General features: G+C 36.1%; 1 protein-coding gene across 1 annotated transcript in view; it reads right to left on the minus strand.

Moving 5' to 3' along the window:
- The window catches only part of TMEM196 (transmembrane protein 196), a 101198-nt gene that overhangs the window by 25873 nt on the left and 48747 nt on the right, over nucleotides 1-26578 (minus strand). Inside the window, exon 2 of the mRNA XM_077175792.1 lies at nucleotides 4384-4427. The gene's annotated coding sequence lies outside the window, so the exon portion shown is untranslated. The remainder of the gene's footprint in view (nucleotides 1-4383; nucleotides 4428-26578) is intronic.

The following is a 26578-nucleotide window of genomic DNA, read 5'->3' on the forward strand; positions in this document are numbered from 1 at the left end:
TGTCAGGGAATTAGGGGCTTGTGCAGAAATGACCAATGCTAACAGCAGGAAGAAGCCATAGTTACCCTGGCTCTTTCTTTCACTTGGTAAAGTCACACCTGGGCTTTGTAAGAATATATGCTACAGATGTGGTATTATAAGTTAGAATGTAGCTCTGAAAAGCAAGCATATCTGAAGCAAACATCCTTAGAGACATGTTTCTGGGCTGTTGGTTGCCCTTGGTGCATTTGGCTCCCACATGTTTTGGTCAGATCACACACATACCTGACAATACCAGGTCTCTTAGACAAAATCTCCTTTCACCTAAGAACTGACATACTTCACACCAGGAGAGCTCTGCTTACTCAGGTAAGTACTCTGCACATGGTGAGACAAGATACTGTGCTTTGGTTTGCATCTGACTCTTAATGATCTGCACTATCATACTGAGTACAGTATCAGCTAATCAGCTCTCAGGCTCCTTCTAATTAAATGTTAAAAACAACAGCACACCAACAAAGCTATGTTCCTTAGCTAAATTGTTCAATGATTAATTTAGTAGTGTTTTAACCTGGGTGAGCAAGAAAAGAATTTATCTCAGCAAAAAACTGCTGAGGAACATATTAATTGCAATTGTTTCAAGATAAAGTACTCTGGGCACAGGAAGGATTACAAATAATGATCTTAAAATTGCATCCATCTGGCAGCAATTACTGTAGTTGAGCAATCAAAAAGATCTCATACCTTCTCAACCAGCAGAACAATGAGTTCTAGCTAATAGTGATTTTGTAATAATTTCTAACTGTCGTATTACAGTAGTATTTTCACTTCTGCTTGGTGCTTTCTAGCTTGAAAAAGTGAGCACAGAGCTGTTTTGGTTTCTGATTCAAAGCTTATTCCCCAATATGTGTTTCTAATACATTTTTTGGCATTGTCTATTATATATGATGATTAGTTTACTTTAAAAATTGCTGATTACTGCATAGTAATTTTTGAGGGTCGGTTTGTGTGTGTGTGGAGAAAATCAAAGCACCTTAAAATAAAACAGTGATAACATAAGAAATGTGTATTTAAAACACTTTCACCAATTGTCTCATGTCTCTGCTGGAAGGAAGCAGGTTATTTTCATGGGATTGACATTTCCTTCCAGGGCTAGGACTGTGCTACTGAGAGAGAGACAGAGTCCACCAGACCTTCAGAAGGTCTGAGGTCATCTCAGCTGTTTCTAGGAGACCATTCCCATTTGATTTTTGTATTTCTTGTTGCGTTGGGACTGAACAGACTGCCTCTTGTGAAAGCATGATTTCCCTCACCTTCCAAACTTTCTCAGTTTAAACCATACTCATAGATGTCACTGATCATGCTTTACATTATTTTGACTGGTTTAACTACCACAAAAAATAAGTGGAAACCATTTTTATGATCTGTCAACCATTTGAGGATGCTTCCCTTTTAGTACATTCAATATGAGACTTTTCTCTCAGGCATATCAATATTTTTTTTACATGTTTGAACTGTATATTTTTCTTAAAAATTAAGTCTTGATCTAAATGAAATGCCTCTTAAACAATATTTTCCTTCTGAAAATGAAATGTTAAATGTATGTACAATTAATAAAAATATTTTGAAGTTATTTTTGAGATTAAAGTTAAAAATAATGCAAATTTTATCATGTCTGTAAGATGCCTACATAAAAATGGTGAGAGTTCAGAAATAGATGATTTTATGAAAAAAATATTTTGAAGAAAAAAAGAGAAACCACTTCAATATAATAAAGAGATGTGTTTCCTCTAGCCATGCTACCTCATCTCCTTCCAATAACACTCTAGAAATAACAGCATAGATTTCTGCCTGCTACATGATATTTGGGAATTGGAAGGAAAAGATAAAATATTGTTGAAATAAGCCTGTTTTATTTGGTTCCTAGCTATTGTGGTCAAATGCAACTCAACATACATTAAAAAGATAAATTTCTGTCATTTACAGACTTAAATAGGCTTCAAAATAATCATGCATTGCATTATTCTATTTCAAATCTGGTGAAGCTGAACCAGTGAGTTATCACCCAAAAATCTACCCTGCAGGAATAGACATTAATAAAAACTTCCTCACCCATATTTAACACCAGAGTAATTAAGGTTTCTAAATTTACCAATTCCTACCACACCAGATACAACTTCTTATTTGTCAGCTATTTCTCAGAGCTATAATGCCTTGGGGAAAATTTTCACCCCTGGAAGATTGTCCTGTCATTCATAATTTATTTAAGGTTCCATGCACTGTAGATACAGATTACAAACCAAGATAGGGAATTTGGAGGATTTAGAGAAATATTCAGGTTTTTACATGCGATGTCCTTTTTAATATTATACTTGTTTTATCATTCCTTCAAATTATTTAACGTTCCTTTTTCTGATTACTGATTTAGAGGGAAAATTCTCACAGAGAAGAATATGATTTCCCTGGTTAAGCATTCAAGTAATGTAAATCTATAAACCAAATGATGTTACTTGTTAACAATCTAAGCAAACACTTTACTGAAATCTTCGTTAGCATACCAACACAGGTAAATTATTTCTATGTTGCCCAATCTATTTAATATTAATTTAAAACAAACAAACAAACAAAAAAACCCAACTAAACCCAGTGCATCACAATTTGGAAAGAAACACCCAAACCAGAAATAATTTACCAGATTAAAATCTGCGAGGCTAGTAATATACCAAGCAAAATTCAGAGTCATATTTAGAGTTAAATATGAAAAATGTCTCATCCAGATATACTTCCTATTCCCTTATATCACTATGAATCAGAACTATGTACCTGAAGCTAGTGGGCCATCAGCAGATGTAAAAATGAGGGGAAGTGCTTCTGTGACGGGGTAAGTAATTTCTACCCCACATGCTCATGTATAGTACCTATGTTTCCAGAGCAGCTTAAAGAGATTTAAGTATATATTAGAATCGGAATATTTGCTTCCCATTAAGTTTTGAGTCTATTAAATAAGAATCTGCCATTCCCTGAAAATAACATTTCCCATTTGTAAAACAGAAAAAAAAAATCCTTGTGCTTTTCTTTTAGTCTGATTTGATTTAGAGCAGGCCCTTTCTCAGAGGCTGGCTCTCGTTACGTGTCAGCACTGTGCCTCGCTCAGCGCTGTTTGTTGTCAGGGAAGAAAGCAGTAAGTGTTGTCATTCCAGCTCTGAATCAGTAGGGTTTGGCTGTTATGACAGCCTAAGGCACAATATTGTGTGGTTCTGGACAGACATGGTGATGCTCCAGCCCAGAGCCTGTCAGCAGGACAGTATCCTCACTAAAAGGAAGGTCCCCAGCTGTTTAGGCTTTAAGGTTTCCTTGTGAGATGCTTCATGGTACCCACCTGGGCTCTTGAGAACAGGCCATGTCCCTGACTTCCCTCTTGTTTCAAGATGATAAAGATCCTCAGCTAACTGGAGAAACACTAAATTAGGTTTTCCTTATTTGGAAATAAATTAGTGCCTTCTGGTTTAAATTCCTTTGCTCTCCTTTTACAAAAGTGTGTGAAAAGAAACTAATTGCAAATTATATTTTATTAATCTTTGCTGCTGGGCAGAGAAAATGCTGTATAGTCTTGAGAATTTGTACCATGTCTGTAGGCATACAGTTTTCTTAATTTAAATAAACAAAACAATTAGTATATTAAAAAAAGCACTGGTTATTTCTTGTTTTTCAGTTTCCAAAACAAATGACTATAATTCATTGTACTCTAACTCCAGAACAACATTTTTCAAATTAAATTAATTCAAAGAGATCACAGGAAAATGCCTCCAGATGAGGGAAACATAGCATGATCTATGACACAGGCTATTTTAATAGATGTCACTGGCTTCAACCCTTTGTGTTGCCATACAAGCATAAATCAAAATTTGAAATTATTTGAACAGTAATGCAAAAAGAAACCAGAGGAGAAAAAGCAATGTCTATAAATAGGGTCAAATAATTTCAAGAGAACCATTCCTTTGAAAAAATATAAACAACATTAAAAGTATTTTATTTTGGTAATTTTTAAAATTAAAATAATTTACATATTTGCTTTATTTCCTATTAGTCATTTTGTTTTCCATTTTTTTTTCTGGATCAATGTGAAATTACTCTCTCTATAATGATAACAACTTGATGTTGCTGTAACAAAAGAAAATATTTTAACTTTACTTTGTTCAAACAGGACAGAAATCAAGTTAGAAGAATTTCTTCCCAGAAAAGAAGCATCTTTCAAAGAAGAAGAGGTTTTTTACACCTTCTACAATTTATCATACTGGTTTTGTTCCACAGTTAGAGAGATTAAGTTTAGGCCAACTAGTTTGCCTATTCTTCATACAACTTGAAAAACCAGTTTTCCACACAAAAAGAAATTGTCTTACTTACAATCCCAAGTCAGGTACAAGATATTTCCTGCTCCACTGGTCAATCTGCAAAAGAGAAAATAGTCCTTCTTCATACTCAGAACATCACATCTTGCTCCCTACTCATTCCTACTCATTCTCTCTCATCTTCCATTTCTATCTCCATAGCTGGTAAAAGACTTTCAAGAGATTACTGTGGAATTTTAGAAATACCAATGCTGTGATATTGAGTACTACTCTTTCATTTATGTTCTTTAAAGTCACATTTGTTTGAAAAAATAATTTATGGGTTTCTTCCTGTGTGTGTCTGCAGGAGCTGGTGTCAGCTCTCAAAGATTTGATCCTGCTGTCCCTGAAGTAATTCTAAAATGTCTGCCAAGATCTGGTACACTGGAATAGCTGCTGCAGTAAATCCAAATGGAAGATTTTAAAAATTCAATGACAGCAACATTGTGGAATATATTAATTTTCTACTGTGTGGGAATCCATCCCTCCTCTTTCATTGGGCATCTTACCTGGCAACGTAGATGAAAGTAAATATTTGCTTACTGTTTCACCACCACAAGCTATTGTATCAGTAACATAGAGCTAAAACAGATTTGGAAGAACAATCTGGATTTTTATCTTTGTGTATCAGCAGCAAAATTGCTAGCTAAACCCTAATTGTGGATTCTTTATGACAGGTAATAATAGGAGATGCAGAGAAGAGCACAGCTTGTATTTCATCTACCATGCTGCGCTGAAAGAGCTAGCAGCTTATAAAAAAATGTTTTGATTTGTAAGCAAAGCACATTTTATTTGGGTGTCACCAAGCAAAAATATACAAGGGACAGTACTGAAGAGTGAAGCTGACCCTGGGGAAGTCAATAGGAATTTTGCCAACGACTTTAGTGAAACCAGGATTTCATTCAGTATCTCTTTTCTCAACATTCTGCAGTTTTGCAGGCTTATTAAAAAATACCCTAAAAGCAAACAAAAAACAACAACAACAACAACCACCAAAACAATACAAAAAACACAGTACCAAACAATATTAGTAAATAACACAAGAAAGGTTTCTTTGTAGAAATATATCATTGTCAAACACACTGCCTTGCAGTGTAGACATGCTGCTCCCACCAACTTTGGCAGGAGCAGGGGATACTCACAATGGGAAGAATTTGACCCCTGAACTTGGTGCCTGTTTAGTGGTTTGGCACACAACCTCCAGACCCATTGGATCTTGTGGTCTTGTTCCATCTGTCTATGTATTGACTATAATTTAACATTACATCGTCAGCTAATCTCGATCTTGATTGATTTCTGAGCAAATCACAACCTCAAATCAAAATGACAACAATTCCTTTCAATGTCCAAGTCTGGCTAGAAGTCTAGTGTGGCTGCAGATGGTTTGTAAATCAGCTTTGCCATAATGTGATATAGGATTTATATACTCTGGTTCATCAGTACAATGTAACTTTCCATATAGCCAGTTTTGTGCAGTAACTGGCTCAGTAAATCTCTCATTTAAAGTTGTTCCACAGCCGATGGATGACTGAACTTGGAAACACACAGCAGGGTTTTAAGATGAATCTCAGACACTTTCCCTAGACTATGCATCCTTCTCAGGTTGGCAGTTTTAAATATAGTCAGGTTGGGAATGACTTTTGCCCTCACTTCATTGTAGTTGTCAATTATTTAGACAGGCATCTGACATTCCTCAGTCTGGTGTCTCTTGTAAAATCTCATGCCTGGTAGCAGAGAATAGGTCTTTGAGCTCATTCTTTTCTGTTTTGCACTTGCCAAGCTCATGCTTGTAGAAAGTAAGAAATGATTCTAAAATGTCCCAGAATTGGAATAAAGTCATCTCACCTCAAAAATATGTGTCATGGACAAAAAAAGCTAACAGGCAGGGGGACCAAATTCTGCTTTCTGAGCCATAGTATTGACATTCTTATTTTGCATTTATTTTTTTCATTGTCACAATAAAAGTATATTCAATCTTCTAAATCTTAAGCTAGGTTTTCCCTCCTTGTAATAAATTATTTAGACCAATGCTGGTAATTTTTATTCCATGGTCTTCCTGGCTAGTCTTTGTCTAAACATTTTCATTCTATGGAAAACTGCTTATTAAGAGGAACATCAGTCAAATATTTAAAGAATTCAAATCACATGCATTTATCAACATGCCACTTTCTTTTAAAAGCGTTTTATATTGATTCTTCAAAATACAGGAGATTTTTTATTTATTTTGAGAACAAAGTTTTAGGTAGAGGATAACTTCAGCTAAAGCTTCACAGAAAGATAATAAAGTTCCTATACATAGTTTCAGTAACAACTGCTTAAAGTATTTTGATAGAATTCATTTTTTAAATTCTTGGCTTTAATAAACCTTTGTAAGAAAGAATCTTTAATAAAGAAGTTTGCTTCTCATCACTTTTCTGAAACCAATTACTCTAATATTAGCTACTCTGGAGCTGATTTTCTAAGGTGTTTCCTCTTAGCCTTTTCTCCACTAACCTGTAGGACAAAACAACAAACATGCCTGTCAATGGCACATACTGATCTGAATCCATACCAAAAGACTGAGTACCATTGCTCTTCCTGATCCTTTGGAGCCCAGGAGTAAGGAACAGATGGCTGATCCAGCTCCCCATGCAGCACTCATTGCACAGTCTGTTCTGCCCTAACTGCACCGACTCAGAGGATCCTCAAGGCTTGAGTGAACATTTGATTGTGGTCCTAAAGAGCTAACACTGTTAATTATTGCAGCTGCTAATAATTTTTGATCTCTCAGCTTCTTGGAAAAATGGGTCCTGCATCTACTTTTGCACTCCAACTCATTTTGGCCAATGGAATGTGCTTCGTGTCTGAAGAGCATTAATAGATACCTGCTCATGGGTTGGCATAGAGCAATTCTGATAGCATAACTGATACAACAATACCATTTTTTTGTATAACTATGCATCTCTTCACCCTAATGACACTGGCTGTACCAGTTTTTCATGTCAGTAGCAGACTCCAATCTCCACCAACAGCTTTGCATTGAACTTCATAACCTTCAGGTCAATGGCAGACTGAACACAGCTGTAGGTTGTCTTAATGCTAGAGGGGAACAAAGGGGAGCGAAGGCCACCTCACTGCTGGTGCCAGCCAGGCTAACCAGGGCTGTCTGGCAGTCAGGCCAGCTCTTGAGCTCTGCAGAGTACATTGTGTCTCCACTCCCATTAACACTCAACTGCTGCTTGTGTTCAGGTCCTCATGGACTACAGCACCACTGCTGAAGAGCTTTGTTCAAGACCAAATGAGCTGAGACTCATGCTTTGGCAGTCTGTACCCTGTGGTTCAACTTTGTTCTTGAGAAGAGCATTGGTCTTGTAAGAGATGCCATGCCCTTTTTACAAGCAAATGAATTGGTTTCCAAAAGCATGGCTTCACAGAACCTGATGCTCTGCAATCATATTGCTAAATGACATGGTTGGGTGGGGATCCTAATGACTGACCTCTGGGGGAGGAAGTCAGGGACTGCCCTGGTCCAGACACAGCCAGTTCCGGACACCTAAATGGCTCCACAGCAGGACAGAGCCCAGTTCAACAGCGGAGTTGATGTTGCCTCTGTACCAATCAGAGAACTTTGCAGTGACACAGTGAAATCATATTTCAGAAATTACAGAAAGGCCAGAGGAGCAGGAGGTGCTTTGTGCTGGAGCAGGGACACCCCCAAAGCAACTGAAGGCATGGACAAGCCTGCACCAGAACAGATGCGCCCATGGCAGCCCTTGGTATTTAAATTTTTTTCATTTTTTTTTCCCAATATGTGAAATGGTGATTACATATTAAAAATTAAGTTAAATTCCCCAAGCCAAGTCTGCTTTGCTTATGATCGTAACTGCTGAGTGTTTGGGTTTTTTAAATCACAATCTTTCTCTTGTTCTTCCTGTTTTCTCCCCAGTTTTGCTGGAAGGTGGGCAGTGAGTGAGTGAGTGAGTGGTTCCGTGTGTTTGGCTGCTACTCAGGGCCAACCCACCATGTAATGCTCTTTTTTCTAAGGATTATTTTTTCCTGGCTATTTTTTGTACTTCTTGTATATTTCAACTCCTTTCAAAGTACAAGAAAGTAGATTTCACAGTAATTCTTGGTGGAACCAGGGGAAGAGTAGATAGTTTGTTAGTTCGACATCGTACCAGATGTATGGGTGAACTTAATGACAGGCATCATGTAAGGTATGAACATGTATTTGGGTTCCTTAAATCTGAGAGAAAATGTAACCACTTAAAGATGCATCTATATGGGTGAGACTTACTGACAGAAAGATAAGTATTATTTCTCTAATAACAATTTTCAAATGTTTCTTCTTCTGTTTTCAGTTACATTTATATAATTTTCATTTAAATTCAAAGTTGCCTATGGGGGTTGTTTTCTTCTAAGTGTACAGATATTAATGTTTGGAAGAAGGTGACATAGAAACATGCAAGAAGACAACTATCAACATCAGGGTAAGATATTCATGTTTCAATCCATGCCAGAATTTGGCCAGCCCTTTCTCTTCTCTGTACAACAATAACAGTTGAATTCCTCCAATGACAAGTTGTGAGATCTTGCTCACTTTTTTATTTCAACACCACACATGTCCAGGATTTTGCAGTATAGTAGTCTCTTTCCTTTTGTGCTCAGAAAAAAATCAGTATAAACAAAAATTCTGCAGCAAGTCTGTTCAATGATCCAGAATAACTTTGTCTAAATCTTTGTTCCTTTCCATATATAATTAGAAAAGCTTTCCTTTCTCTCTGATGTGCCCTCCGCCTCTTTTTATCCTTGCCTTTTAGTTATTTCACTCTGTAATTGCACTTTGTTTATTCTGAGGATCATCTTCTCATGGCATCTTTATCATTTAAGGAGAGGTGCTCTGAAAAAAATAATGGCAACTTTGTAAAAGTCATGAGCTGCACAATTTGTTTAAGAATACTCAATTTTTAAATTTTTTTAAAGTTTGTTTTTTAAGACTGAGTCTAGAATAGTAGTCTTCCATCAGTGATTGTCCAGCTGGGGATATTGCTGTGTAGTTACTTTGAAATACAAAGAAATACCTTTTTTAAAAAAGGCCCTACATTTCAGAGAACATTCCACGTCACCAAGATCCCATATAGTTGAACTGGTAGGTTAGAAATCTAAAGAAAGAGGGAAGAAGCAGCTACTATAAAAATCTCTTCAGAAAAGAGTGGTAAAATTACAAAGAACATGACAAAAAGAAGAAGGTTTGGAGACAGTAAAGACTTTGCCTTAGCTTTGTAAAAAAGGGAGAAGGATTGAAAGGGTTTAATTGTTTTGGTTTTGTTTTTTTTTTTTTTTTTGTTTTCTGTTAATAAGTAGCTATTCCTTTCCATAATTAAATCTGTCTCACAGGCTCCAGGCACCTGATGATGATGATGGTAATGATAATGATGTTTTCTGTGTGTGTAATGAAACATCCTACACTGGTATTTTGCAATTTATTTCTAGAAAGCTTTAAATAAATCCAGACAAATTAGATGCTATATCAGGTTAAAAACATTTTAAGTACACTGAGTACTCCAGTAGTTTTTCTCAGTGTTTTCAGGCAAAGTGTTCACCTCAAAGCATCCAACATGGGCACAGGAAGAAGTTGTGGGATATTCGTTGCTGATTCAGATAGGGTGCAACATGCTCAGTCTTGATCTGGCCAAATAATAGAATGATTGCTTGATACTGTGCTGAAATACAAAAATTTCATTCTCTGCTCTTCAGTAAAGCTCATTCTCTGTTATTCTCTGAATGTTTGCTTGGCCTCGCAAATCATTTGACTCTGTGCTCAATTTTGGTGAAATTGCTAAACAACAAGCTCCCATTGCCTGCTTTTTTCCCTAGGTTAGTGAACCATCAATGGTGCAATTCATTTTTCTACCAGGCAACAGAACTGAAAGACCAGAAAGAAGCTGTATTTGCTCATGATCAATTTTTAATTTAAATACATGTCCGCTTAACTAATCACATTTATTTGTGTTCTTGGACAGTAGGTTTCTAGTTTGGTAGAGTTAATGGAGTATTTTCTACAAAATGCACATTAAAAATTAATGAAATCAGCATGAACAAACAAAATAAATAATTTTATTTGCCTGGCCACTTAATTTTGTAGACTTTTTTTCTGTTTACTTAAATGCAAGAGGTAAAACATTCACAGTATTAGTCTTATGTGGTTGGCGGGGTAAATGGTTTCTCCACATTAAAATGTTGAGGTAAGTTTACTGCCAGCCTTCCAGTTCTTCATACATTGCAAAGCACAAGCAATAGAGCTTTGACAATGTTCTCAGAAAATAAAATAATTATTAAAAAAAAATCAAGTGAAATTCTAAATACAATACATCAACCCAAGATAAGCTATTTATACATATTGAGCACAGACAAACCTTCTGCTTTTATAGCATAAGTAAATGCTTTGAGTCAAGGACTCAGTGGAAATTCTGATAGTGCTAAAGCAATGCCAAAATGGGAAAGTCCTTCAGGCCTGATTTTATGGGGGTGTGGACACACAGTAGGACGTGTTTTGGATGCTTTTAGAGTGAAAATCATAAACATGGGAAGCTGCCTACAGTGCCTGCTGTTATAGCTAAGAGCACTCAGATGGCTAACAGGATATATGATTTTTCAGGACCTCTACTTTATAGGCTTACTGTGGTTCTGGTGGGCTGGCCTTGGTGGAAGGACTGTTTGATCAATGGTGAGTGTTTTGTTAATCCAGCTGGACAAGACATAAAAATTTTTAGGCAGAGACCAACAGTACTCCCAAGAAAAGTTGTCTCTGAAAAAAAGAAGTTAGCCTGAATAAGGGAGAGAGTCTTTTCTCTGCATTACTCAGGAGATCAAAGATCTGTCTGGATAGCCAGATTGGACTGTAAATGACATTGGGAAATCTTCTTGCCTGAAGAAGAAGTTTTTCTAAATAGTACTGTGGATAATCCAGAGGGATCAGTGATTGTAGGCTGGCCTGATGAACAATCAGTTCTCTCTGACGGCTCACAGCAAGCTAACAAAATGTTTTCCTTTAACAAATGCTAGTTCTGAAGCAGGTAACTCTTGAATGCTGCAAAAATAGACATATTTGTTATAACTTTCCTACTAGCTCCTTCTTCCTTTGTGAATCATCAGCTTATTTTTCATTTTCTGAGACTGACTATGTAAAGCAGCAGTGCAGCTTAGGCAAAACACGATGAGAATCAGCTGTGAGATCTGCCACAAATCTCAGTGAGGTCATATTAAATGATGCTCAAAACCACAGACAACTATTATGGACCCAAGTAACACTGCAAATTAGTCATTGACTCTACAGAAGAAATAGCTCTAATTGTCACACCAGCTCCTAAACATTAGGTTTAGATTTCTGCTAAAACAAAATCCTTAAGAAAATACCTGAACTTTCTTTCTTTATATCCTGAAACACCAATGCAGCTGGGCAATTTTAACCATCACAACAGACTTTCAAAAGGATGGATTTTGAGTGACTAAACCAGCATATTTTGGATCTCATGAAGAGAGAATAAAATGTGTCCTGTGTAGGAAGATTCTGCACATGGTGTGTACAAGGCTATGCTGACCTTTTTATGCAACACACCAGCATTAGTCTTTAAAGTTAGTGTCTTGAGAAGTCCTAACCAAGTTCAAAAAGTGGGGTAAAAGTTTTTGTTAATCAAACAATCTCCCAAAGATAAGGAAGAATATATAAAAGAAGAAAAAATCCTAAAGAATTCTTTCCACACAAAGAATAAAAAAAAAATCTTCAGCCTAGAGCAATCAACATTCCCCTTTCATTTTTATTTCATTTTGTACCACAAAAGAATCGATAGAATCCTGGGAGAAGGATACTGGGTGTACTGTATGAACTGTTCTATACTTTCCTAAACTACAAAATAATTGTTAAAATGGAAAACTTGCAGCATTACTTCAATCACCAAGGTCATCCTTCAGCTCAGTAAATCTGTCAACAAAGCTACAAACGATGGGATTTTACATTTTGGGGGAGAAAAATAAAATAGAGGGCTTCTAATTTTAAGCAGGTGAGAGAAAAAAGGAGGTTGTAGTATCTAGCAGGAAAATTCCAGGTAGCATCATGTACAGAGAAATGCAAAAGTCTGGACAGGAGATAAAGTATCAGAACAAAATAATATCTAATAAAATCATATCTAAATGCACCAATCCTGAAAAATAGCAGAGCACACTTCAAAAAGCATTTCTGGTGTAATCTCTCCAAAGGTCATAAGGCAAAACCATGACATATTTTTATACAAACCTGTATATGAAATAGCTTCATCTGAGACAATGCAGAACTCCAGATGGAGTTGTAGAATATAGCTTGACTCTTGACAGGTGTTCCTCCTATTATTGTGCACATACATATGTTTGTGCATAGTAAGTATTTTCTATGTAGCACACATAAAAATATTGACAAAGAATTATATCTAACATTAAAATGAAGTAAGGGGAAAACATCAAATTCAAAGTTAATATAACTGCATTATTGTCTACAAAGTCATACCACTTTCTGATATTTACCTGAATTCAATTACAGCAGAAATTAATATTACACAAGGTCCAACTCACTGAGAGCTTAAGAACCTAGTATGCAGGTATGTTAAACCTGCATGTATCTAATTAAAACAGATTAGTGGAGAAAGAGTTGAAGATGCAACCAATATCCCATTAATGTCTATAGCTAACAGTGGAATGCTAAATGTTTTGAACCCATGCATGGCTGCCATAAGTATCAATTTACATCACATAGGGGCCTGTGTTTTTCTTTACCATGATTCCCAACAACATTTTAAGCAATTTATTTCCAATTTAAGTATAAGCTTACTTCTGCTCTGGTCTTTATTAAGGCATGTCATAGAGCTGAAGTAAAATATACAGCTATGAGTAGGTATGGCTGGATTTGTGGATGAAGGAAGAGCAGTGGCTGGGGACTTCCAGGCTGCAGAGTAATTTTGGGGGTATTGGTAGTCTGTGAACATGAGACAGGAGTGCTCCCTTGGCAGCAAAGGAGGTCAGCAATATCTGAGAGTGAACAAACAGCAGTTGAATCAGTGGATGGAAGGAAGTAAATATTCTTTTTTACTTAGACTACAAATCATTCTATTTTGATATTTTTGCATTAAGTGTTGGGATCCTCACAACAAGAAAGATTCTGATAAATTGGAATGAAGTCAGTAGAGGGCCACCAAGATATTTTCAGGCTGCAGGATTTTGCCTTGTGAGGAGAGGCTGACAGAACTGGCCTCATCCAACTTGGAGAAAAGGTAGTTCCTGGAAGCCCCCAGCTGGGCCTGGGGGGAAGTTATGGAGAAATCAGGTTCTTAACAGCTGTGTGTACACTTGTGAATGGTGGGAGGCTGGGAGGCAAGGGACACAGGATGAGAGGCTTCAGAGAGCTCTTCAGACTGGATATGACACAGACAAAAATGACTGATCATGCAAAGAGTTGAGCAGTGGAACAAAGTGCCTAGAAAGTTCACACTGTTGATACCCCTAGAAGTTTTCATTATCAGGCTGGACAGAGACCTGAAACAGCATGGTCTGATTTCTGAGCTGGTTCAGCTCTGAGCAGGAGTTTGGTTAAGAGGCTTCCTAAAGTCTCTTCCTGACTTGTATTGCCCTGTGATTTTAGGATAGCTTTCAATACACATCCATGAGAATATGAGTAAAGGAAATATTTCCTACTGCAGATTCTTGTTTATCAACACTAAAGGTGCTGATCTGTCCTGTTGTGTCGTTTATTTTTTTGGTTTTTTCCCCCTGAGAAAAGTTCTGTCATTCAGGAAGCAAACTTTAGTAATAAAACTGACAAACTCAAGTATGGGCTTCTCAAACTGCATTAGAAATGATTAATTCGTTATTTTAAACAGACTCATGTCAGTATTTTATACAATTATACAAATATTCACCATGAAAGAGTTGAATCTGAGATGAATCAGCACATAGATCACTTAGTGTGATTCTGCCCTATTCCTGGATGGGTACATTAATTTTAGTCAGGCATGAATATTTACATTTGCAAAACATAAAGTTTAATTTTTAAAATATTTTGTAATTCTCTCTTAGAAGCCGCTGTTCTGGTAAATTCTTCTGAAACTGTATTAATTTATCATAACATTTGCAAAGAAGTGGCACAAATGTAAACTTTGAAAAATGAAACAGTTGAAAAATTTCCTAAAGTCTCTCAGACTATTCACGTTTAAGAAGCCGAATTTTCTGATTTCAGAAGTTTTAGCCGGTGTTCGATGATTGTTACCTTGTGCACATGGCAGGAAGATCAAGGCTCATTCCTCCTCTGGCTCAGAAAGTCATGAGACAGGCAAGGCAGGAGCTATACAGAACAAATATTTTGTAAACTATACAGACAAATATTTTAGCAGTCTGGTTTTACTGGCCTTATTAGCATTTTTATAAATTATATATATTAATTTAATATATTATATATAATGTATATCACTGGAAGAAAAAGAAATGAAAAATCTGATTATGAATGGCTTAGTCTTTTAAATATATCAACTGTTAAAGAAATCTCTGGATAAGATTAAATTATACAAAAAACCCCTTATCTGTATCAGCTATTCTTTCCAGTTTACTTACAGGGCCTTCCTTCTCATTCTAATAATCCCAATGATTTTAAGTCATCAAGGGTATAAGTTTGTGTAATTTTCCTATAATAATTTCATCTTAAGGTTATTGAATATCTAGAAACTGTTACCATGGGGAAATAAAAGTATTATTAATTTCAAAGTAGAATAATTCAAGTAAAACTTGAAAACATGAAGGGCTACTCTAGAGAATTTCACATGGAGTAGGGTAATCCATTGCAATGAATATTTCAAAATGGAAATTTAAGGCTACAGTTGTAAAAGATTCACATAACATTTATAAAGCTTCAGTTAGCCTAAACTGCAAGTGTCACTCTTTCCTAAATGCAGTGTACAACCATAAAAGTTTCAGGATTTGGGAGTCTTCCTCTTTCCAGTATCCTGTTTGCCATGACACCCAAGCTACAAAGACAATCTAATAATATCTGAAAACAGATATTATAGCTATAAAACATAAAAAGAGATATGGAGAGAAAAAAAAGAGTGAGTTAAAAGATGGTAAAAATGGCATTAAATGTTTATCAAGTGTATTAAAAAATAGGGAAGGATCAGAGGGACAAACTGGTTAGGGACATGGTTCCTAACAGAGTTTTCATATGCTGATTTTATGTCTTATTAACACTTGACCCAGATGCCAAATCCTCTGCAGATGAATATAGTGTGGTGGGCTATCTAGAAGTTAATTACTGACCACAAATGGAAAGCAATTGAGCTTTTCATTTTTCAGAGTAACAAGATGAAGGCAAAGCATTTGGCTGTAAAATCAGATCTATCAGAGCGAGGAAATCCAACCCACTGACTTTGCAGGAATTCAATATGAAAGTCAGGCATTAAAGACAGAAAAGGTAAAGGGCTTGAAGTGCTGTGGCTGCCAAGCAGAATTCATTCCATGGTTGTCTCCAGTAATTTGCAGTACACTGAGCCAGATCCTCTCCTCAACCTATATCCAGTTGGTGCAGAAGACATTAATTGTCACTGAAAGTGAATTTTATATACTCCAGGTATTTTAGTTTGCTGCTTAAAACATAGCCTAGGGCTGTCTCAGGACTGCTCTAATTTAGAACAATTTCTTAAGACTTGAACATAGTGAATTAGAGCTTCTTTCTGCTTCTCATCTTGATCAGGTATAAATAGAATATAGACAGTTTTGCTCAGCCACAGGAAAGAAAACAAGCAACTTCTTTGGGCTAATCTTCATACCAACAGGGCCAGCCCAAATTGGCTATTTTCTCTGAAACTGGTCAAATAATCTGATCCAAGGGATAGAAAAACACCGAATATCTGAAGTACAAACATGGCTTGAATATAACCTAGGAATTTTGGTTTGTTTTCTGAAACCTTGACCTGAACCATCCAGTAGAATGGTCCAATATTCATAAGAATAAACAAAAAAAGCCATGATATTCTTGGTCCCAGTAAATTCCACTTTTCTCTTGGACTCTTATTGAAAGATTTTACATCCGCTGTATGCAGGCAGCTGCCAGTTTAGTCAGCATTTGGGAATTCCCCAGATGGCATAAGAAAGACAAAGCTTTTGTACCACATACTGCAATAGTTTTGTGCAGAAGAACATTCCCAGGAGAGCTAGAACAACACTTAAACTTACTTGGGGACTTGTTCATCACAGTACAAAAATCATATTCAACCAACAAGTGGGTGAAAACCACAGCTGCATAGCTCCTTTGTTCAGCCTACAGCATGGCCCAGGAAGTGATAATGAAATCAATATGAACAGCAGTTCCAAAGAGCCTGACAGTTTTGGCTTCTTCTAAGGAAAGCAGTGAATCATTTTAAGACAAAATTTGAGTCCTAATCTCTTGTCCACTCTTAAAACAGAATGAAAAGCCAGTCCACAGTCTTTACTAGGGAAACAAAATTCTGAAAAAAAACCCAAGAACAAGTGTCATAAAAATGTCTTGAGTTTTGGATGGAAATCTTAAGATCAGCTTCTCTGAATTCCCAGTAAATGTGTGCTTCCTATGCACAGTAAATATGAAATGTTATTTGATTAACATCTGCTGTCCTATGTCATCAGAATGAATAGCTGGAGAGAGGAGCAAGTGGAAGTCTGCCAGTGGAAAAGCAGAATTTTTAGGCAGAATAATTAATTACATTTTGGGTTAAAAATCTTATATGGCATCTTATATTACATCTTTTAGACCTACAATAGAATCAGACATGTAGATTGCAGGAAACTTCATTCCCTCACTGCATATTCCTCATTGTCTAACTACCATATCCTCTCATTGGTTATTTTTGACTTATGGGAAACATTTTTTCAGACTACTATTGAAAATATTTGATTGCTCAGTGCTTTGCACCATTAAAGAAAAGTAGCCCTCAGCTTTGCCCAAATTTCATTCTTCCTTAGACCAAAAATGTATCTGCTGTTCAGTTTACAATGCCATGGAGACATGTGCATTTTTCCTCTGGTCATCTAATACCTCCATCGTGAGAGATCTGCCTGGATCTGTACAGCAAAGTGTACAGTTCCTTTAAATGCTTTCACCTGAGACTAGCAGGATGTTGGAGGCAGCCAGCTTGCAGATAGATGAGAGCCTCTAGAGAGGGCCTTCTGCTAAGCAAGGATTTGTGAGTAACCCAGGCCGTCAGCATTGCACATAAAGAGCAATTCTATACTGTTGTTTTCTTCAAAAATGTGCACATTGGAGTGGTAGATAATTGAATATTTGTTTGTCCTATCTCGGATGTTGTTCAATAAGAAGCAGGTTTTTCTTCTGTTACATTGTCTAAGCATTTTAATTAATGATTCACTAATGAACTCCAGTGCAATTTTGTTCTTTATATACATAAAAGGATGGAAAATTTTCTACCAATACCTCTATTATTGCCTCCAAGACCTTTTGCTTCATGGACAATATGAAATATGCAGGTTGGGTTTTAATATTAATCAGATGTTGTGATTATAATACTGAGAGATATGGCTAGGATTTCAAAAATATGGCAAAAAAACCCAAAAACTATAGGAAAGCAGAAGTAGAAATAAGAAAATAATATAATTTATAAAGTTGTTGTCACAGATCAAAAGTTATTCTGCATTTCCTGGAGAATCCCTGTTCAGCTGTTCAGCCATTCAGAAAATACTTCTGAGGCAACAACACAAGCTGGCAGCAGACCTTGAACAATTTGAAAGCGTTTTTTCCTTCTGAATTTAATTTTTCTCATAAATGGTTCATTCAGCCACATTGAGGAGAGCTTTGCAAATTTGAAATTCAAGTCTAGAAAAAGAGTTAAGTGAGAAGTGGGATAAAAAAGTTTTTTCAAGAGAGGCTAAGATCAAGCAAACATATTACTATGCTGAGTGATGGAGAGGATATGAAGGGAGAAAAAGAGAGAAGACAAACAAAGATATTCTGAGTTTTAAACAGTCTGTTTGTGTCATGATGTTTAGGGACCAACACAGAGATAAATGCTGACCTCCTGAATGTGTGCCAAGCAATTCAAATTTTCCTTCTATTGTCAAGCCTTCCTTGGCTTCTGCAATAATTGATTCTGGCCGAGAGAATCTATTAGAATGCTGAACTATATAAGGTAGAAAGCATAATATCTTTGTATTTAAGACTCCTAAATTAATTTCCATGGTAGTAATGTAGCTAACAATACACCTCAAACTAGCATTTTAATATGGTAGTTTTGTGCTTAGTTTGTTTGGAAATTAGATTAAGAAAATGACAGCATTTTTCGACTATATTCAGTAAAAACTGTGGAAAAAAAAGGTTGGCTACTTTTGTTTTACATTTCCACAGATGCAAGCAAATTTTCACTCTATGCAAAACTCAATTATAAACTCTTTAAAGCAAGTTGAAACATTGCAGAGCAGAATTCAAAATTACTCAGGCTTTCCCCATTGTGAGAAGTATTGCTGAGATTTGTTTAGCATTTCATCGCAGTAAGCTCAGCATAACTATAAAAATTTGCAAACTTGTTACAGCTCTGACAGGAACACTAGCACAGTCAATAATTTCATCCATAGTGCCAGAAAAATAAAAAAAAAAAAGAAAAAAAGACTGAAAAAAGAAAAAAGAAAAAAAAGAAAAAAGAGAAAAGAAAAAAAGAAAAAAGAGAAAAAAGAAAAAAAGGAAGACATGCAATTCCAATGAAGTCTTTGGATACTTGTGGGTTTGGTTTTTTATCAGTTTCACTAGTTGTATCTGTGATACCTGGATTTGAATTTAAGTGTATTTTTGTCTCATAGCTTTCATGAGTGGTTTGGCTTAATTTTTTTAAGAAGAGGATCATCATGAATTCTTCAATTTGATAGTTGTATCAAAAGAGTGACAGAAGTCTGTAAAGCTAAGAGAAATGAAATTATAAAATTGTTGAAATGCAACATACCTATCTTGCACTATTGCACTTTGCTACACAAGACAGAAAAAATTCAGTGCAACAGACATTTTTAATATATATTTGCTTTGAGCTTAGCAAGAAATTTCACACAAAGAGAGAAGATTAATGATGAATATATAACAAAGAACTCTTTCCATATGTTAAACAAACCTTTCCTAGAATTTTTTTTTTTTTTCATTCTGCAAGGGCAGTAAGAGAGGTTATTCCTTCCTGTAATACAAGAAGTCCATGGAGCTGCCTCAGAGAAAGAGGGAAATATATATAAATTGTCTGAAAGCAGTTGATACAGATTTCTGGGGGCAACTGAAACTGCTCCAAGAAATGTGTGCGCTCGCAGAAAAATGCTCCATGAAAATTCACTTATTTATGCCAAAATATCAGCAAATTCAATGGCCAATCACTTTGAACCTGCATGATGATCTGCATGCCACAAGTTTAGATACGCTTTTCACTCTCTTCAGTAAATTATATTTCAAATTTTAAACTTGCAAGATGCTGGTAGTGTTCCAGTTCCTATACATGCAACTTCCAAAGTAAAACCACCTGGCATGAGTCATGATTTCTACACAGTGTAAATTCAGAAATAAAAGATTAGAGAGCAGGTCTCCCAAGACCAATAGGCCTACAGAACCTCACAAGTTACTTTCTCTAGATCTGAATTCAAAAGCAGTATTTCAAGTGTTTCAAAGAATGTCTTTGACTTCTGTAAACATACAATTCACTTTCTTTTAAGGAGAGTCATCAAATTGCCATGCATGTAAATGCTCTTTACAAACACTTGAAGAGATACCAATTGAGTACTTATTTTTTTGGTCTTGTTAATACCTACTTGGCTGTTGTTTTGCTCTCTTTTATATGCAGCCACGAATACATGAACTACAGAAGAGCACACAGTCAGTAAGTACTGTTATGAAACATCATAGTTTTCTTCCTAATCCTCATTTAATATGTGAGCTAACAATAGAAGAAAAATTGACATTAAAGGATGTGCTTATTAAGATAAATACAGCAAGCAAGCAGTTATATGGTTGCTGTTGGATTGAATTAAATACAGCTGGTTTTAGAAGCTTTGGTTTAGTCACAGTCTTTTGTATCAGTGTGGTCTCAAATTTGTCTTCCATTTCCATTTGCGTAGTAGGTGACTGCAGTGCCTACATCATGTTTTGTTGCAATTTAGGGCAATTAATCTTTTAAGGCTGATTTAGTTTGGGTTGGTGATGATTTCAGGCTAGCACGCTTTCCCCAGAAAGTTCCAAGTATTACCTCAGAGTCGACCTCTCTATAGATTTGGGAAGTCTTGATGCATGCAAAAAGTTACCTCATGCACGTGTTTTCACAACGTTGCAGCTTTTCTAGGCAGAGATGATGGTTTGATGTGTGAAGACTGGAAACCAGACCTTTGGTTCAGTGTTCCTGAAACTATTTTTGTACTCCCGACCAAACGAATGTTGATGGTCTCTGTGTTTGTTACCCACCCCTGCTCATGAGCTGCAGGGAGCTGTTGAGAGGATGAAGGTGACAGTAACTACTCCCCACAGAGAGAATCACCTGCTTCACCTGCATTTGGAACTAAGCTCTTTCTACCTCTCATCTTACCAACATCCAGTGCAGGAGGTATTTGTCACCTCCTGTGACAAATACCCAGGACCAAACATGATATTGTACATGATTGTCATATTTACCTTCTAGTAATCTGTGTTTTGATCATAATTCCATCGTAACATCAATCCTAACCACTATTTCAAATTGAAGCATGTTGATGCTTTGTTATGATGACATAAATTTCCAATCTGTACAAAAGCTCATCTAAGTAGCATAACTATGCAAGTGCAAAGATTGACCCATGAATGGGTGTCTCAATGTTGACTGTATATTTGAATGTAGAGCTGCAGGTTTGGAACTTCAGCTGGGCCTTGGCTGTGACACTGAAAGCAGTGCCACAGCACACAAACATCTTCCCAAACAAAGCTCAGGGAAGGATCAGGCTTTACACTGACAAATGATGAATTGATAATGCTTTCATGATTGCAGTCCTTTCAATATGAGGGCAAGTTAATGTTATTCCACTTCCACCAAGCTCAAAATCATGCAACAGGCTCTTCATTAACAGGTATTAAGGTTACCAGAGAGAGCACTCTTTGATTATGTATTATTATATTTATGATGATGTTATTCTCTCTTTAAGGGTTTGCAAATGTCCTTTTCTTGAGGCATAATTTAGAGGGTTAGTTGAACTTAAAAGAAAACCTTTTGGACCTGCACTTTTCAATGATACAGTGAAGTTTTCTGTAAATACTACCTTTTGTTTTGTTTCTGTGTTCAAAGGTTCATAATTACAAGATTGGTAATTTTCAAAATATTATGGAAAAGTGAGTTCTGAGCTGCAGTCTTATGAACTCACTTGAAATTTCATAAAATTCAGTGTGAGATTATAATGTAGCCCAGACATCAATTCCTGAGAGATTAAAAAACCTGTCCAGAAGCTATCCATTCTTCAACAAGTAATAATGTTAAATGTGAAGACTGAGTCATTAATGTATGAGTAACTCATTCTGTGAAGTTTGTTACAAAACCATTTTTAGGTTATTACAATTTCCCCTTGTGCAGAGGTATGGAACCAGTCAGATATCTATTGTATGAATGACTTGGCAGAAAGCATGGTTTGGTTGGAATGATAAGACAAGATAGATGTCATTAAAATTATTCAGCTTTGTTTCTAAAGTTTTCTAGGTGGGGTGAAGAAGGAAGAAAAGTGAGAAGCTTATTGATAAAGGACTAATGCTAAAATTAAAATGAATAAATTATTACTACTACTACTACTACTATTATTATTGCTATTTAAATTGTATTTAAATTGTTTGTTACTATACATTCAGGGAAAGCTGAACAGTAGTCAGCCCATGATTTTAAAAATATTGCTAACCTAATTCTAGTACTATTTGCATTCGTTTCTTGACCAACACACTGAATTTTATCTTAATATTGAGTCATAGGTTACAGGTTTTACAAAGTGCAACAAAAAATTCTCATGATTGAAGAAAGCAGTAGCTCAATTCTGAACTAAGGGAACAAGGTGAAAAATTTTATTAGCTACTGCATGGCCGTATCCCATCCCTAGACATACCAAAATCAAATCCTAAACCTGAATGAACCAAGCAGTCGCTTGTTCCTGAGAACTGAAGTAACTTCTTTGACTCTTCACTATGAAGGAAGTCTCAGATGAATCATTTATTAACTGAATCTCTGCTGACTACAAAAATATAGGCATCTTACTAACAAGCAATTATATATACTTAAATGCATAAATTAGGCATTTCAATCTCATACTGAGTCCTACCTGAAATAATTCATATGGATTATCAACTTAATTCCTCAAAAGCAGTGGTTCCAAAATGACAGCAGATTTTTCTTATAGCCAATCCTACCTCATGCCACAGACTGAAGGATAGCTCAAAAAAGCAAAACCAAAAGAATCAAAACCAAACCAAATCAAAACCCACAAGACTATAAACCAAATGAAAAGCTCCTAAGTCCAAATAATACTGTCCTAAATTTAGCCCTGACATGTTTTTTAACCACATTATGAAAATTAATCATAATCTCTCTGTATTCTTTATCCCAAACTCCAGATTTAACTCTGGTACGATATAATGGAAGTGTTGGAAAGTCACTGACCTTTCATGTACAAGCCCTAAAGTTTAGTTTAGTTAGTGAACATCTCTAAACTCTGAATTTATTGCATCTCAGAACTCTCTACATTTTGGAATACTAACCAAATTGTAACTCTTGCAATCACACCATTAGAAACCCAATATTGTATACGTGTTAGAATCCAGGCAAAATACCCTGGATATATACAGAAATAATATTACTCCAGATCCTAAAGGAACCAGCCATAAGCCTAGGTTGACTAATCTGTCTAGACAATAAATTACAGGAGCTGCTCAGACCTTTCAGAACCAGAATAGTGAAGTTTACATACACTTTATTTCCAAAGTAGTACCCTGGAATTTTATATCCTAATACAGGATTATAATTATAATATTGGATTTATTTCTAGAGAAATTATTCAAATCCATCAAATTTTAGGACCTTTAAGATGGGTTAGCAAATTTACCTACACTGTAGCTCAGCCCTCCTTCCATTCAGTGTTACTGAATCTTTAATTGAGAGACATTAGTTTTTCCAAAACAAATCATGTCAGGTTTGCCTTTCCCCCTGCAGAACCAGATGTAGGAGTCAGGAAGAAAACTTCTGGGAGACCAGCAGTATCTGCAGCTCTTGTTCCCTGGCATTCCCAGGCAAACCCTATATCTGGACCTAACCCTAATCCGGTTTATGTTGCTTGTTCACCTGCACCAAAGTCAAGGAGAAGGGGCTGGATGCCTTCAAGCAGGTATCAAAGTATAGCCTGCCTGCTCTTATACACACCCTCCAGATAACCCCAGTGGAAGCAGCTGGCATGTGCTGGCACAGGCCACCTGGATGTGTAAAAGGTTTGAATCTATAAAACTAGGTGTATCTCCAGAGCTGCCTCTTGTATTCTGCTTGTCCTTTCTTCCCTAGTCATCTGTCTGCTTCTGTGTGGACAATACCTTACAGTACCTCCCTTGTCTGGCACAGTCCTATTAGCAAAGCAAGTTATCAATAAAATAAAAAGCAGCCATAAAAAGAAGCGGAATAAGCTTCAAATAAAATGAATAAGCACTGGATTCAAGCAGCAAGAAATATTTAGTCTAGACACTAAAAAACTTTTTCGTGGTTTGAATGGCTAATTACCAAAATGGATTCTTGAGGTGATGCTGTTGTGTCTCTGAAAAAATTGGCAAGTTTCTATGCAGGAAAACAATAGACTCTTGAAAAGAGATCTCATAGTTCCTCTTGACTTGGTTGCCTGTGATTTTTATCTAAACAACAGAGTCAGGTGATGTAAAAGAGGACTACTATAGCCAAACATAAATCTGTCTTTCCCATGAGACTGAGGAAGAGACCACCTCTAGATTCCTGCAGTGAACAGTGCTGTGTCCCAGATAAGCTTCATGTCTGAATAATTCTGTTGTTTTCATTCTAAGAATCAATAATGAAATGTTTCTGATACTTTTTCACTGTATTTTTATTTTGGGTCTATGCCTACCATTACTTAGATGCCAATCAGATTCAAACTATGAAATGCTTTAAAGGGACAAAATTTGTATCTTCTCTAGCATAATTGATGCACTTCTTGAGGATGCTCCTATCTATTTTTTCACATTCTTTAAATGAGAAATGTGAATTTCAATTAACAGCCAAACATTTGTATTACCCAGTTCTCCCACTAAAATAGATACTTTGATATCTTGCAGAGTATGTTCTGCAAGACTTTACAGAGTCCAGACAAGTCCTATAACTTACACTAAATCAAGTCTGCTTTGTCAAACCAAGGATCTGGGCAGGAGTGGCAAACAGCAATAAGCTGTCCCACTAAAATATAGAGAAAGAAAATGTTCTAGAAGAAACTAAAAAAAAAAAAGAAACAAAAAAAAAAGTTTAACTAAACCAAAAGTTTCAAAGGTATTTTAGGAGCTGAGGGAAAAAAAAAACAACCTGCAAATGTCCAGAAGATTTATAGAAGCCACAAGATACTATGTTCTCTAGTGCTTAACATTGTGACTACTACATAATGCACTGCCTGATTGCAGAATTCCTTGCAATTAATAAAAGGGTTATTGCTTTTTTGTGTACTGTTACTGATGTAGAAAAGAACAGTCTGCAGGAGTAATTTTCTAAGAGGTCTAAATAATATAAAATTAGTCTTGTTTAAGTTTCAGTGGTCAAATTCTGCTTATAAGAATAATTTTCCTAATTAGCTTGAGACATACTTCTTTTCCTGCTGAAATGAAAAGAGAGTTTGGTTATTGTTTGCTTTTTTCCCCTGTGTATTCTCATCTAACACTAGGTGAGGTGTCAACCATTGTCCATTTTCCTTTCTGAGCATCTGTTAACGCCACTCTACTTTTTTTTCCATGGAGTTGGCAAAACTATTCCCACTGCCAAAACCACAGCTCAGTGAAAGAGGGCTGGAATAAGTCAAATTTTGATTTACAAGAGGCTAAGGGCAGCAGGTCATAGCATCCTCAGTCCTCCTTCATTCCTGAGGCTATTAGATTCAAATTCTGCCCAGTTTTGGATCTTCTTTTTTTTCTCATTCTCTCCCCCATCCCACTGTGGGCCAGGTAGCTGTAATCAGCTGTGAGGGCTTATTTGCCAGCTGGGGTTAAAACATGACACTGTGGAATCTTGCACTCGATCCGGCTTTGTTGAATTAAGTAAAACGGCAAAAAGCCCCAAATCAGAAATGCCAACAAGTGGTAATGACAATTTAACCTCCTGAAGGAAATGAAAAAATTATTTGACTGTGGCACTGTTTATCCTTTGAAACTGATCAGGACTTGATGAAATGGAAGGAATCAAAAAAATTCCATGTCTCAATGAACCTTATGTGTGTATCTGTACAATTCATTACACTGGTCATAAAAAAAAAGCATTGTAACTTGCATACTTCTAGCTCTTCAAGATCTGTTTTCAAATTCAGGATATTCTTTGATTCTGTTGTAAGATGTGTCACTGTCAGATGTTACAAAAGGATGTCTGAACTCTTGTATGTCCTTAACTGGTGAAAATTCAGACTAATTTTAAGTTTAAATGCTGTTTCAGCTTCTCTAAAATACTGATGTATGGATGCCTCATAACTTGACATTTTTAAAATTTTCCCTTACAAATGAAATAGTGTTTGTAACATTGTTCTGAAACCAACAACTTGGATGAATATTAAGAACAGTTCAGCATCTCAGTTCTCAAGTGGCACTTCACACTTCCCAGGAAGGGCTGTTTAGCACTCTAGAAATACGAGCAAGTATGTTCTTTTTCATTTAAACAGACTGTGCTCATGTCCTTTAACAGGCAAACTGTTTGCCTTTCAAAGAAAACATTTGGTTAGATGCAACCACAAGATGTTTTTCTTTGATCACTATAAATAGCTGAGTTTTGTTTATACAGTATGATTTAAGCTTTAGTATAGCTAGAAAGATGTTGTAGTGCAGGACGTTCTTTGGGAATATTTTTATTTGAGTTTTTGCTAATATTCCTGGAAAATCAAACCCAAAGTCTGAAATTTTATCACTCTTATGAGGACTCCAGGTCTCCATATGCATCTCAAGCCAGTTACTGATGCAAAGCATCGGTGGC

Source organism: Agelaius phoeniceus, chromosome 1 (genome assembly GCF_051311805.1).
Source record: "Agelaius phoeniceus isolate bAgePho1 chromosome 1, bAgePho1.hap1, whole genome shotgun sequence".
Lineage (NCBI taxonomy): Eukaryota > Metazoa > Chordata > Aves > Passeriformes > Icteridae > Agelaius > Agelaius phoeniceus.